Below are 15464 nucleotides of genomic sequence, written 5' to 3'. Positions count from 1 at the left end.
AACTACCTTAAGCAGAGGTCAGAATCTTAAAAGTCTAAATACAAGTTGCATGAATAGACATTTAACCACCATGCATTTGAAAGCCTGGACTAACTACCAAACGTCCCTAAAGGTTGCAGCACCCTCGGCCAATGAAGCTAGTCAGCAACGCTACATCCCTTCCCTCACTGTAAGCCCACCATTTCCCGCACCACCTGCAGTATCTGTGCAGCTTTCATCGCCAGGCCAAAGCAGTCAGGGAATCACCAGGTTTGTAGTAGGAAACACTGCATGTAGGGCACCGGCAAGAATACCATCTCCAACCCTCTCTCAGTCTGCCATGTCCACCGGCACCACCGCTAGTTCCATGATCTCCAGCTCTCCAGTCCAGCTCACCCTACATGAGACTCTTGTTAGGAAAAGGAAGTACTCATCCTCGCATCCGCATACACAGGGTTTGAACGCCCACATTGCTAGACTAATCTCATTAGAGATGATGCCCTACCGGTTAGTTGAAAGTGAAGCTTTCAAAGCGCTCGCTGATGGACTACGCTGTACCACGCTACGAGCTACCGAGTCGACACTTCTTTTCGAGAAAAGCCATCCCAGCCCTCCACCACCATGTTAAAGAGCGCATCGTCCATGCACTCAGGCAATCTGTGACTACAAAGGTGCACCTGACAACAGATGCATGGATGTTGTGAACTCTGTTTCCGGGCTCCCTCCTGTGGTCGTGAGTGGTACTGTGTGAGTTCTCTCTTTGGGCTCCCCCTGGTGGCTCTTTTTGTTATTTTGCAGGTTTCTGGCTGGGATCACCTGTCTCGTCATCTGCTAGTCAGGTTTCCTATTTAATCCACCTGGTCTTTTAGTCCTTGCCTGTTGTCGTTGTATTCAGTCCTATTCTGATTGCTCCTGTCTACATCCGTTATCAGTCTCTCAAGAGAAGCTAAGTTTGGTTTGCTTATTTTTGCTCATCTGTGTTCAAGATGTTTCCTAGTATATTATGAGTTTTGTCCAGCTTGCTAATATGTGATTTCCTTGCCTGCTGGTGCTCTGGGGTGCTGAGTTGCTCCCCCCACATCGTTAGTTGGTGTGGGGGTTCTCGCATTCTCTGCGTGGATATTTTTGCATAGGGTTTTTTACTGACCGCACAGATCCCTTGCTATTTTCTGCTATCTAGCGTTAGCAGGCCTCATTTGCTCTACCTGTTTCATCTCTGCGTTTGTCTTTTCCTCTTAACTCACCGTTATTATTTGTGGGGGGCTTCTATATCTCTGGGGTTATTTCTCTGAGGCAAGTGAGGTCTTTACTTTCTCTTTAGGGGTAGTCAGTTTCTCAGGCCGTGAAGAGACGTCTAGGATTTCAGGAAACGTTCCACGGCTGCCTATAGTGTGTGCGGTTAGGATCAGGTTTTGCGGTCAGTCCAGTTACCACATCCCCAGAGCTCGTCCTGTCCTATTATTTTCTACTTAGCTGGTTAGATTTGTGATCCTAAGCCACTAGGATCATAACACATGGACCAGTAGGCATGGCCAGGGACGTTACGTGTCCATCACGGCACACTGGGTGAATGTGGTGGATGCAGGGTCCACAGGGGACAGCAATATTGGGACAGTTCTGCCTAGCCCACGGTCTAGGAAACAGTTGGCTGTAGGCGTTCGCCCCCCCTCCTCCTCCTCCTCATCCTCCTGAAGAAGTGAGAGCTCGTCCACAGACCGCAGTCGCACATCCACTCCATCTGCAGCTGCCACTGTTGTACACCAGGTGTCCCATTATGGGACAGCTAGTGACAAGCGTCAGCAGGCTGTATTGGCAATGAAGTGTTTGGGCGACAACAGAAACACCGCGGAAGTTCTGTCCGAGTTCTTGCAGAAAGAAACTCAGTCATGGCTGGGCACTGTACATCTTGAGGCAGGCAAGGTAGTGAGTGATAAAGGAAGAAATTTCATGGCTGCCATAGCCCTTTCCCAACTGAAACACATTCCTTGCCTGGCTCACACCTTAAACCTGGTGGTGCAGTGCTTCCTGAAAAGTTATCCGGGGTTACCCGACCTGCTCCTCAAAGTGCGCAGACTTTGCTCGCATATCCGCCGTTCGCCCGTACACTCCAGCCGTATGCAGAACTATGAGCGGTCTTTGAACCTTCCCCAGCATCGCTTAATCATTGATGTTGCAACAAGGTGGAACTCAACACTGCACATGCTTCAGAGACTGTGCGAACAGAGGCGTGCTGTTATGTATTTGTGGGAGGATACACATACACGGGCAGGCAGTTGGATGGCAGACATGGAGTTGTCAGGTGTGCAGTGGTCGAAGGTACAAGACCTGTGTCAAGTCCTTCAGTGTTTTGAGGAATGCACACGGCTGGTTAGTGCAGACAACGCCATAATAAGCATGAGCATCCCCCTAATGCGTCTGCTGATGCAAAGTTTGACGCACATAAAGGAGCAGGCGTCTGCAGCCGAGGAAGAGGAAAGCACTGATGACAGTCAGCCATTGTCTGGTCAGGGCAGTCTACAGGACGAGGTAGCGGGCGAAGAGGAGGAGGACGAGGAGGATGATGGGGATGACTTTTTTAAATGAGGAAGCTTCTCCGGGGCCAATGGAAATTGGTGGCGTGGCAAGGCCGGGTTCCGTTTTTTTGAGGGAGACAAGTGACGTAGATTTGCCTGTAACTGCCCCTCAAACCAGCACAACCGCAGATTTGACAACTGGAACTTTGGCCCACATGGCGGATTATGCCTTACGTATCCTCAAAAGGGACCCACGCATTATTAAAATGATGACCGATGACGATTACTGGTTGGCCTGCCTCCTTGATCCTCGCTATAAAGGCAAATTGCAAAATATTATGCCACATGAGAACCTCGATCAAATATTAGCAACGAAACAAGCAACTCTTGTAGACCGTTTGATTCAGGCATTCCCAGCACACAGCGCCGGTGATGGTTCTCACACGAGCTGCAGGGGGCTACAGGGCAGAGGTGTTAGAGGTGCACAAATCAGAAGTGGTGTTGGACAGAGGGGTTTTCTGACCAGGTTGTGGAGTGATTTCGCAATGACCGCAGACAGGACAGGTACTGCAGCATCTATTCAAAGTGACAGGAGACAACATTTGTCCAGTATGGTTACTAACTATTTTTCAGCCCTTATCGATGTTCTCCCTCAACCGTCATTCCCATTTGATTACTGGGCATCCAAATTAGACACCTGGCCTGAATTGGCAGAATATGCATTGCAGGAGCTTGCTTGCCCAGCAGCTAGTGTGCTATCAGAAAGAGTATTCAGTGCTGCTGGTTCAATATTAACCGAAAAAAGGACTCGTCTGGCTACCCAAAATGTTGATGATCTAACCTTCATTAAAATGAACCACTCCAGGATTTCAAATTATTTTGCCCCACCTTTCCCGGCTGACACCTAGCTTTCCTATAAAAAGGTCTTGCTTGTGGACTGGTCTTACTGAGTGTTCCAATCTCGTAATTTGCAGCAGCTGTTTGTCCAGCATACGACATGTTTACACCACCCTAGATGGGAAAACTCCCCCCACGGGGCCGTGGTCTCGCCACTTGGCGCAAGCACCCGTTAGAGTGCCGTTTGTCTGAAGAGGTAGGTGTGCCCGCTTTTGGTCGACGGCACTGCCACTGGGTCCCTCATAGTACAATAACGTGTCTCTGGTGGTGGCGAGCAACCAACGTCAGACACACCGTTGTAACATGAGGGGCCCTGGGCCTGTACGGCCGGCCACAAGAGAGTTCCCCCCCAGCTCAAACTGGGCTCTACCACGTGCAAAATTATCTCTCACAGCTCCAACAATGTTTAGTCTATGCGCTGACATCCTTCAATGCCTGGCACTGACAATACCAATTTGTTGACATGTATGATGCTAGTTTAAATAGTCAGGGTCAGTGTCCTATATTGACACCAGTAAATACTTAGTGCCAAATTACTATGTCTGAAACTCAGCAGAGGAGCCCACCCCTGTACCTAAGTATGCCACACTTTTGTTTTTTTGTTTTGCGAGACATTAACATCTATTTATTTTTTGGGAGTACTAACTGTGTCAGACACTCCTTCCAATCGTCCTCCGCTGACCACACCAATGCTGCCTGTGTACCCATGTAACCTATTTAAAACTGCATAGAGCCTATTTTATTATTTTAGGCCTAGTAAGTCTGTCTGCGGTCCCTCCTTGCAATCGTCCTCCGCTGACCACACCAATGCTGCCTGTGTACCTATGTAACCTATTTAAAACTGCATAGAGCCTATTTTATTATTTTAGGCCTAGTAAGTCTGTCTGCGGTCCCTCCTTGCAATCGTCCTCCGCTGACCACACCAATGCTGCCTGTGTACCCCTGCGAGATAACTCTAAGTGCCTTGAGCCTATTTTTATATATTTTAGGCCTAGTAAGTCTGTCTGCGGTCCCTCCTTGCAATCGTCCTCCGCTGACCACACCAATGCTGCCTGTGTACCTATGTAACCTATTTAAAACTGCATAGAGCCTATTTTATTATTTTAGGCCTAGTAAGTCTGTCTGCGGTCCCTCCTTGCAATCGTCCTCCGCTGACCACACCAATGCTGCCTGTGTACCTATGTAACCTATTTAAAACTGCATAGAGCCTATTTTATTATTTTAGGCCTAGTAAGTCTGTCTGCGGTCCCTTTTTGCAATCGTCCTCCGCTGACCACACCAATGCTGCCTGTGTACCCCTGCGAGATAACTCTAAGTGCCTTGAGCCTATTTTTATATATTTTAGGCCTAGTAAGTCTGTCTGCGGTCCCTCCTTGCAATCGTCCTCCGCTGACCACACCAATGCTGCCTGTGTACCTATGTAACCTATTTAAAACTGCATAGAGCCTATTTTATTATTTTAGGCCTAGTAAGTCTGTCTGCAGTCCCTCCTTGCAATCGTCCTCCGCTGACCACACCAATGCTGCCTGTGTACCCCTGCGAGATAACTCTAAGTGCCTTGAGCCTATTTTTATATATTTTAGGCCTAGTAAGTCTGTCTGCGGTCCCTCCTTGCAATCGTCCTCCGCTGACCACACCAATGCTGCCTGTGTACCCCTGCGAGATAACTCTAAGTGCCTTGAGCCTATTTTATTATTTTAGGCCTAGTAAGTCTGTCTGCGGTCCCTCCTTGCAATCGTCCTCCGCTGACCACACCAATGCTGCCTGTGTACCTATGTAACCTATTTAAAACTGCATAGAGCCTATTTTATTATTTTAGGCCTAGTAAGTCTGTCTGCGGTCCCTCCTTGCAATCGTCCTCCGCTGACCACACCAATGCTGTCTGTGTACCCCTGCGAGATAACTCTAAGTGCCTTGAGCCTATTTTATTATTTTAGGCCTAGTAAGTCTGTCTGCGGTCCCTCCTTGCAATCGTCCTCCGCTGACCACACCAATGCTGCCCGTGTACCCCTGGAACCTATTTTAAAGTGCATAGAGCCTATTTTTTAATTTAATTTAATATTAATAAAGCCATGATGGACTACGCTGTACCACGCTACGAGCTACCCAGTTGACACTTCTTTTGCGAGAAAAGCCATCCCAACCCTCCACCAGCATGTAAAAGACCGCATTGTCCATGCACTCTGGCAATCTGTGAGTACAAAGGTGCACCTGACAACAGACGCATGAACCTGTAGGCATGGCCAAGGAAGGTTACGTGTCCATTACGGCGCAATGGGTTAATGTGGTGGATGCATGGTCCACAGGGGACAGCCTACTAAGTCTGTCCCTAATTCAAATTGTCCTCAATTCAGGTTTTTGGGCTTTTTTAAAAAATAGGAAACTGCATTTGGGCTACTAGTTTGGTTGGGGCCTACTAGTGATGTCTGCCGCTCCTGGGTGTTCTCCTCCTCCTGGGTGTTCTCCTCCTCCTTGGTGTTCTCCTCCTGGTTTCCTTGTCTGAGCTTCAACCTTCAGGCTCTCATAAAGTATTTTTAAATGTAACACTGCAGTTGCCCTGCTACCTGGGTTGGGGCCTAGTAACGGTGTCTGCCGCTCCTTGGTGTTCTCCTCCTCCTTGTTGTTCTCCTCCTGGTTTCATTGTCTGAGCTTCAACCTTCAGGCTCTCATTAAGTATTTTTAAATGTAACACTGCAGTTGCCCTGCTACCTGGGTTGGGGCCTAGTAATGGTGTCTGCCGCTCCTTGGTGTTCTCCTCCTCCTTGGTGTTCTCCTCCAGGTTTCCTTGTCTGAGCTTCAACCTTCAGGCTCTCATAAAGTATTTTTAAATGTAACACTGCAGTTGCCCTACTACTTTGGTTGGGGCCTAGTAACGGTGTGTGCCGCTCCCTGGTGTTGTCCTCCACTGTATAAAGCTGAGCTTCAGTCTTTAGGCTTTCGGCCTATAGTAGCAGATATTAAACTGCATTTGGCCTTCAACTTTGGTTGGGCCCTACTAACGGTGTGTGCCGCTCCCTGGTGTTGTCCTCCACTGTATAAAGCTGAGCTTCAGTCTTTAGGCTTTCGGCCTATAGTAGCAGATATTAAACTGCATTTAGCCTTCAACTTTGGTTGGGCCCTACTAACGGTGTGTGCCGCTCCCTGGTGTTGTCCTCCACTGTATAAAGCTGAGCTTCAGTCTTTAGGCTTTTGGCCTATAGTAGCAGATATTAAACTGCATTTGGCCTACTAGTGTGGTTGGGCCCTTAAAACGGTGTCTGCTGCTCCTGGGTTTGCTCCTCCACTGAACAAAGCAATGCCGCCTGTTTAGTCCTGTTACCAATTTTGAACTGCACTTAGCCTACTTTATTCTTTGGCCCTATATCTGTGTTTCCTCCTCATCCTGCCCATTGCCCAGCCACTGCTAGATGAGTCTGCTGGTACATTGACCCAGACCACTACATTCCCCTTGCATGCTACACAGCCAGAATGTGTCCCTGCTGAAAGTCAGATTCCCCTTCCCACATGCTATACCACCTTACACGGGGAAAAAGAGGAAGGTGCAGATGAAAGTGCTGGTTCCTTCATCAGGTGAGGGGGAATACTCGTTGGTGACGTCACTGGCACAGGGCCCCTCATAGTACGCAAAAGTGTCGCTGCCGGTGGGAGGCACCCCCGCCATGCAAACACACCACCGTACTTTGAGGGGCCCTGTGCCAGTGGCAATGCCAAAGAGTGGGCCCCCCCTGCTTGCTCAGGATCACAGCACTTGCAAAGTTGAAATACTTACCTCTCCCTGCGCCACTGCCGTGACGTGGTCCAGATTTCCTGGGCCCACAAAATACTTGAACCAGCCCTACCCCCAAAAACTTTAGCCAAATGACCCCCAATTTCCAATGCCTAACTATTATTATAAGGGAAATTAAGATTGACAAGCTTCATTAACAAGAATAGATGTTTTTCGCATTAAAATGGCCACTCTAGGTGTTTTCCTGGCCCCCACTCACTGCCGACTATGCTGCCCCATTGACTTGCATTGGGTTTCGTGTTTCGGCCTATCCTGACTTTACGAGATAATCGGCCGATTTCACTCGACCCGACTTTTGAGATAGTCGAGTTCCGTGAAACCCGACTCGACCCTAAAAAAGTCAAAGTCGCTCAACCCTAGTGGCCATCATTACTTTAGAAATGAAGGTCAGTCAGTAGGAAAATTGGGAAAGTGCAGTTGCAAAAACCAGCAAGTGCTACAAAGAAACTGGCTCACATGAGGACCGCCCCAGGAAAGGAAGACCAAGAGTCACCTCTGCTTCTGAGGATAAGTTTATCCGAGTCACCAGCCTCAGAAATCGCAGGTTATCAGCAGCTCAGATTAGAGACCAGGTCAATGCCACACAGAGTTCTAGCAGCAGACTCATCTCTACAACAACTGTTAAGAGGAGACTTTGTGCAGCAGGCCTTCATGGTAAATTAGCTGCAAGGAAAGCACTGCTAAGGACAGGTAACAAGCAGAAGAGACTTGTTTGGGCTACAGAACACAAGGAATGGACATTAGACCAGTGGAAATCTGTGCTTTGGTCTGATGAGTCCTAATTTGAGATTTTTGGATCCAACCACCGTGTCTTGGTGCGACGCAGAAAAGGTGAATGGATGGACCCTACATGCCTGGTTCCCACAGTGAAGCATGGAGGAGGAGGTGTGATGGTGTGGGGGTGCTTTGCTGGTGACACTGTTAGGGATTTATTAAAAATTGAAGACATACTGAACCAGCATGGCTACCACAGCATCTTGCAGCGGCATGCTATTCCACCCGGTTTGCGTTTAGTTGGACCATCATTTATTTTTCAACAGGACAATGACCCCAAACACACCTCCAGGCTGTGTAAGGGCTATTTGACCAAGAAGGAGAGTGATAGGGTGGTCACCAGACCTGAACCCAATCAAGATGGTTTGGGGTGAGCTGGACCGCAGAGTGAAGGCAAAAGGGCCAACAAGCGCTAAGCATCTCTGGGAACTCCTTCAAGATTGTTGGAAAACCATTTCCGGTGACTACCTCTTGAAGCTCATCAAGAGAATGCCAAGAGTGTGCAAAGTAGTCATCAAAGCAAAGGGTGGCTACTTTGAAGAACCTAGAATATAAGACATATTTTCAGTTGTTTCACACTTTTTTTGTTAAGTATATAATTTCACATGTGTTAATTCATAGTTTTGATGCCTTCAGTATGAATGTACAGTTTTCATAGTCATGAAAATACAGAAAAATCTTTAAATGAGAAGGTGTGTCCAAACTTTTGGTCTGTACTGTATAAAAATTATCATGTGATCAAAATACAACTTTCCTAATAATTCTGCACACAGTGTATATATATATTTCATACAGCGCTAGATAGCAGAAAAGCTGGTAATTTAATTGCCCGCTTTTGCTATCTCCTTACCAAACCCGACAGGATATGAGACATAGTTTACATACAGTACTCCATTTATCCGTTATATTTTTACCTATTCCTCACTAATAATGTTAGTTGTGTGTGCAAAATTTGGGAGCTCTAGGTGTTAAAATAAAGGGTTAATTCACGGAAAAACTGGCGTGGGCTCCCTCGCAATTTTCTCCGCCAGAGTGGGAAAGCCAGTGAGGCAGATATTAATAGCCTAGAGAGGGACCATGGTTATTGCCCCCCCAGCTAAAAACATCTACCCCAGCCACCCCTGAAAAGGCACATCTGTAAGATGCGCCTAATCTGGCACTTAGCCACTCTCTTCCCTCTCCCGAGTAGCAGTGGCATATGGGGTAATAAGGGGTTAATGTCACCTTGCTAATGTAAGGTGACATTAAGCCAGGTTAATAATGAAGAGATGTCAATAAGACACCTATCTGATATTAATCCAATATTAATAAAGGGTTAAAAAAAATGCACACATTATAAATAAAGTATTTTAATGAAATAAATAAACACATTGGGTTTTAATATCTTTATTGCATGCTCAATCCAACCGACGACCCTTGTTCTTCTTAAAAAAAGGAAAAATAAAAAAAACAACAATATCCCATACCTGTCCGCCGTACAGTCATGTCCCACGATGTAAATCCATCTGAAGGGGTTAAATAAATTTACAACCAGGAGCCTGCTAATGCAGCCACCCCTGGCTGTAATAACTGGGGAATGAATGGAATGCAGCTCCGTTGACTTGTGGTGCTGCGCCCCCTGGTGGCATAAACTCATATGAACTCTAGCGTGAGAAAATATTCCGAAAAATTCCCATGCTAGAGTTCATATGAGTTTATGCCACCAGAAGGCGCAGCATAAAGCCATGGGTTCACCTGTATTTTCTATAACCAGCCAGGCAAAACTCACAGCTGGGGGCTGTAACATTCAGCTGACTGCTTCAGCAAGGTTGGTTATCAAGAATAGAGGGGTCACGACGCTGTTTTTTTTAAAATTATTAAATAAATTAAATATATAATTTTAAAAATGGCATGGGCCCCCCCATTTTTTACAACCAGTCTTACTAAAGCTCACAGCTGGGTGCTGGTATTCTTAGGCTTGGAAGGGACCATGGATATTGACCCCCTCAGCCTAAAGATAGCAGCCCGCAGCTGCTCTGAAAAGGCACATCTATTAGATACGCCAATTCTAGCACTTTGCCTGGCTCTTCCCACTTGCCCTGTAGCGATGGCAAGTGGGGTTCATATTTCTGGGGTTGATGTCACTTTTGTAATGTCAGGTGACATAAAGCCCATGGCTTAGTAATGGAGAAGCATCTAAAATACACCTATCCATTACTAATCCTATAGTTACATAGTAAATAATGAAAGAGCCAGAATAAAGTCTTGTATTAGAAATAAAACAAAACACAGTTTTACTTTTTTATTTAAAAATAAAAACCACAGTTATACTCACCTAACACCTATTCCACCGAAGCCCTCGTTCTCCATAATTATACAAAAAAAAAAAAACAACAATATACCATAGCTCCTGGTCATTCTGTCCCATGCCGTAATCCATGTCTGAAGGATAATTATTTTTCTACCTGGACTGTGCCAAAATGCGACCGTTGAGGCTGAGAACCACTGGTGAATGAGCAGCGTCAGTGACCAGGGGTGACGTCATAGAGGTTACTTCCGGTCACTGAGGCTCCGTTCCCAGCCGGGCTGAAATGCGGTGACTTCGGGGAGATCCCCGCTAGCACCATAAGCGCTCACCGGGGGATCTCACCACAGTTTGAAAACTAATTTTCCCCCAGACATGGATTATGGTGTGGAACAGAACGACCGAGAGGTATGGTATATTGATTTTTTTTTATTTTTGTTTAATTACAGGAGAACGAGTGCTTCGGTGCAATTCGTGTTAGGTAAGTATAACTGTGCTTGTTATTTTTAAATAAAAAATTAAAATTGTTTTGTTTTATTTCTAATAAAAGACTTTATTCTGGCTGTGTCTTTATTTACCATGTAACTATGGGTTTAGTAATGGATTGGGGGCAAAAGATCATTTTTTTTTATTTTTACGGCTCTACGGTATAAACTTCTGTGAAGCACTTGGGGGTTCAAAGTGCTCAACTCACATCTAGATAAATTCCTGGGGGGTCTAGTTTCCAAAATAGTGTCACTTGTGGGGGGGTTTCCACTGTTTAGGCACATCAGGAGCTCTCCAAACGCGACATGGCGTCCAATCTGAATTCCGGCCAATTTTGCATTGAAAAAGTCAAACAGCGCTCCTTCCCTTCCGAGCTCTGCCACGCACCCAAACAGTGGTTTACCCCCACAAATTGAATATCAGCGTACTCAGGACAAATTACACAGCAAATTTTTGGGTCCAATTTCTCCTGTAACCCTTGGGAAAATAAACAATTTGGGGAAAAGGATCATTTTTGTGGAAAAAATTTAATTTTTTAATTTTACGGCTCTATGGTATAAACTTCTGTGAAGCACTTTGGGGCTCACAGTGCTCACCACACTTCTAGATAAGTTCCTGGGGGGGTCTAGTTTCCAAAATGGTGTCAATTGTAGGGAGTTTCCACTGTTTAGGCACATCAGGGGCTCTCTTAACGTGACATGGCATCCGATCTCAATTCCAGACAATTTTTGCTTTGAAAATGTCAAATAGCGCTCCTAACCTTCTGAGCTCTGCCATGCGCCCAAACAGTGGTTTACCCTCACATATGGGGTATCAGCATACTCAGGACAAATTGCACATCAACTTTTGGGGTCTAATTTCTCCAGTTATCCTTGGTAAAATAAAAAAAAAGGATCTGAAGTACATTTTTTTGTGAAAATATTCTTGTGAAGCAACTGAAGGGTTAATAAATAGAGATGGGCAAACCCGAACAGTAAAGTTCGGCATCCATACCAAACATCTACTGTTCAGGCACGGAGACTGAACATGGACTTCACCAGGAAGTCCATGTTACTGTTCGGCTGCCCAAACACCGCTTCTGATCGGCAATTAAATCATCCCCACAGGTCAGAGAGCCACTGTTCCCACACTGTAATAAACCAAAAATAATGAAATAACAATATACCATACCTGTCCGTTGTTCTGTCCCACCCTGTAATCCATGTCTGAGGGAAAAACAGTTATCAATCTGGATGGTGCCAAGTTGCAACCGTCCAGGCTGAGGACCACAGCATCAGTGACTAGCGGTGACACTACTGAGGCTGCGTTCCCAGACGGGCTGAACTGTGGTGACCTCTGTGACATCCCCACTAACATCGTGAGAGGTAACCTTTATGACATAACCTCCAGTCACTGAGGCTGCGCTCGCAGCAGTTCATTCCCCAGTGGTTCTCAGCCTGGAAGGTCACATCTTGCACCGTTCAGGTTGAAAACTGTTTTTCCCGTAGACATGGTTTACAATGTGTGACAGAACGATGGACAGGTGACAGGTATGGTATATTGTTGTTTTATTATTTTTGATTTATTACAGGAGATCGAGTGCTTCGGTGGCATTATACTGTGTTCCAAATTATTATGCAAATTGGATTTAAGTGTCATAAAGATTTAATTGTTTTGTTTTTCAAATAAACTCATGGATGGTATTGTGTCTCAGGGCTCAATGGATCACTGAAATCAATCTTAAATACATGTGATAATTAGTTTTCCAGGTGATTCTAATTAAAGGAAAACTACTTAAAAATGATGTTCCACATTATTAAGCAGGCTACAGTTTTCAAGTGACATTGGAAAGAAAAAGGATCTCTGCTGCCGAAAAGCATCAACTAGTGCAATGCCTTGGTCAAGAGATGAAAACATTAGATATTTCCCGAAAACTTAAGCGTGATCATCGTACTGTTAAGAGATTTGTGGCTGAATCTGAGCACAGACGTGATAAAGGCATAATGAGGAAAGTTTCTGCCAGGCAAGTTCATCGGATTAAGAGAGCAGCTGCTAAAAAAACATTACAAACCAGCAAACAGATATTTGAAGCTGCTGGTGCCTCTGGAGTCCCTTGAACCTCAAGGTGTAGGATCCTTCAAAAGCTTGCTTTGGTTCATAAACCTACTATTCGGCCAACCCTAAACAGTGTTTACAAGCAGAAATGGTTGCAGTGGGCCCAGACATACATGAAGACTAATTTTCAAACAGTCTTGTTTACTGATGAGTGTCGGGAAACCCTGGATGGTCCAGATGGATGGAGTAGTGGATGGTTGGTGGATGTCCACCATATCCCAACAAGACTGCTATGTCAGCAAGGAGGTGGAGGAGTCATGTTTTGGGACGGAATCATGGGGAAACAGCTGGTAGAGCCCTTTAAGGTTCCTGAAGGTGTGAAAATGACCTCTGCAAAGTATATAGAGTTTCTAACTGACAACTTTCTTCCATGATATAAAAAGCAGAAATATGCCTTCAGGAGCAAAATCATCTTCATGCATGACAATGCACCGTCTCATACTGCAAAGAATACCTCTGAGTCATTGGCTGGCCCTTTTTTGACACAGTTGCAGATGACATTTGCTATGTCAAATGCAAGGTGTGTCATCACAAAGTCAAAAGAGGTCGAAATGTCAGCAACCTCAATACCTCCAACATGTGGAAACATGTGCGCAACAGGCACGCGGCGGAGTTAGAAAAACACACTGAAGAGCTAGGCCAACCAACAGCGGCAGCTACCACCTCTTCAGCTCGTGTTGCCTCTTCCTCCAGCTCACACGCAGCTGGTTCGGCTTCCTCCCAGGATCGCCGTGGAAGAACCTCTGGCCCTGTTGTCCAGAGACCCACTGTAATTCGCAGCAGCACCACTTTCCCAGTCATCCACACACTCCCAGCCCAGTCTACAGCCATCGGTAGTACAGGCATGGGAGAAAAGGCGGCCTTTCTCGTCAAACCACCCACGAGCACAGGCTCTGACTGCAGGCATTGCCAAACTTCTGTCACTGGAAATGCTGTCATTCAGGCTGGTGGAGACTGACAGCTTCCGTGACTTGATGTCATTGGCAGTCCCACAGTACAATGTGCCCAGCTGCTTTTACTTCAGCAGGCAAGCTGTCCCTGCCCTGCACAAGCATGTGGAGGGACACATAAAACACGTGCTACTGAACGCCGTCAGTAGCAAGGTCCACCTCACCACCGATGCGTGGACCAGTCAACATGGACAGGGGCGATACCTTTCCCTCACTGCCCATTGGGTTAATGTCGTTGAGCCGGGTACAGATCGTGCGAGTGCAGGCCGTGTCCTGCCCACTCCAAGGATTGCAGGAATCCATTCTGTACGCATTGACTCCTCTTCTTACACCAGTTCCTCAGAATCATCGCTGCAGGAGCGTCACAGTCCACCTCCACATGGACCCGTGATGAACGTTTACCTGTTACGACCGACATGAGCACAGCCGTGGCCAAACGTCAACAGGCCGTCTTGAAATTAATTTCTTTGGGGAATCGAAGCCACACAGCGCAGGAGCTCTGGAATGCCATCAAGCAGGAGAGCGATGTGTGGTTTGTGCCAGCGAATCTCCAGCCAGGCATGGTAGTGTGTGATAATGGCCGAAATCTGGTGGCAGCTCTGGGCCTCGGCAACCTCACTCACATCCCATGTCTGGCACATGTGCTCAATTTGGTCGTGCAGAGTTTTTTGAGGGACTATCCGGATCTTGATGCACTGCTGCACAAGGTCCGCCTAGAGTGTGCTCACTTGCGGCGTTCCAGCACGGCAAAATCGCGCATTGCGGCTCTGCAGCGCCGACACCGCCTGCCGGAACATCGCATCATATGTGACCTACCTACCAGGTGGAATTCCACGTTACATATGTTGGAGCGGTTGTGTGAGCAGCAGCAAGCTGTAATGGAGTACCAGCTGCATCAGGCGCAAAGAAGTCGCACTCCGCGCCGTTCAGACTTCACAACCACAGAGTGGGCCACTATGAAGGACGTCTGCCAGGTTTTGCGTCCCTTCGATTATTCCACGCGGATGGCGAGTGCAGATGATGCACTAGTCAGCATGACTGTCCCCCTTATCTGCCTGCTTGAAAAATCACTGCAAGCGCTAAGGGATGATGTTGTGGAAGAGGTGGAGGATGAGGATTCACCATTTCCATCATCATCTGGACAGTCAGCGCCACGTGGTTCCTCACAAACGCGTAGGCAGGGGACACTTTGTGAGGAGGATGAGGAGGAGTCAATGGAGGAGGAAGACATCCGTCCAGAGGAGGGAGTTACACAATTGTCCAGTACTCAGTGTGTACAGCGAGGGTGGGGTGATGACGAGCGGGCAGAGATCACGCCTCCAGCAGGGGACAGCATTTCTTGGCCAGTTGGCAGTCTGCAGCACATGGTGGATTACATGCTGCAGTGCCTGAGAAATGACCGCCACATCGCCCACATTCTCAACATGTCTGATTATTGGGTGTTCACCCTCCTCAATCCTCGCTACCGGGACAACGTAGAAAGCCTCATCACACCGTTGAACCGGGAGCGAAAAATGCGGGAGTACCAAGACACACTGGTGAATTCCATCATCTTCTCCATTCCAACTGAGAGAAGTGCTGCTATTGCATTACAAAGCAGCTCAGTGTGTCCAGGCAGTGGAGGAGGCTCTGCACAAAGAGGGAGCAGAAGCAGTGCCTCTGCCCAAGGCAAGACCAGTATGGCCCAACTGTGGCACAGT

Source organism: Ranitomeya variabilis, chromosome 4 (genome assembly GCF_051348905.1).
Source record: "Ranitomeya variabilis isolate aRanVar5 chromosome 4, aRanVar5.hap1, whole genome shotgun sequence".
In the NCBI taxonomy this organism is placed as follows: domain Eukaryota; kingdom Metazoa; phylum Chordata; class Amphibia; order Anura; family Dendrobatidae; genus Ranitomeya; species Ranitomeya variabilis.
The sequence above is the reverse complement of the archived record's forward strand: the minus strand, read 5'-3'. Positions refer to the sequence as shown.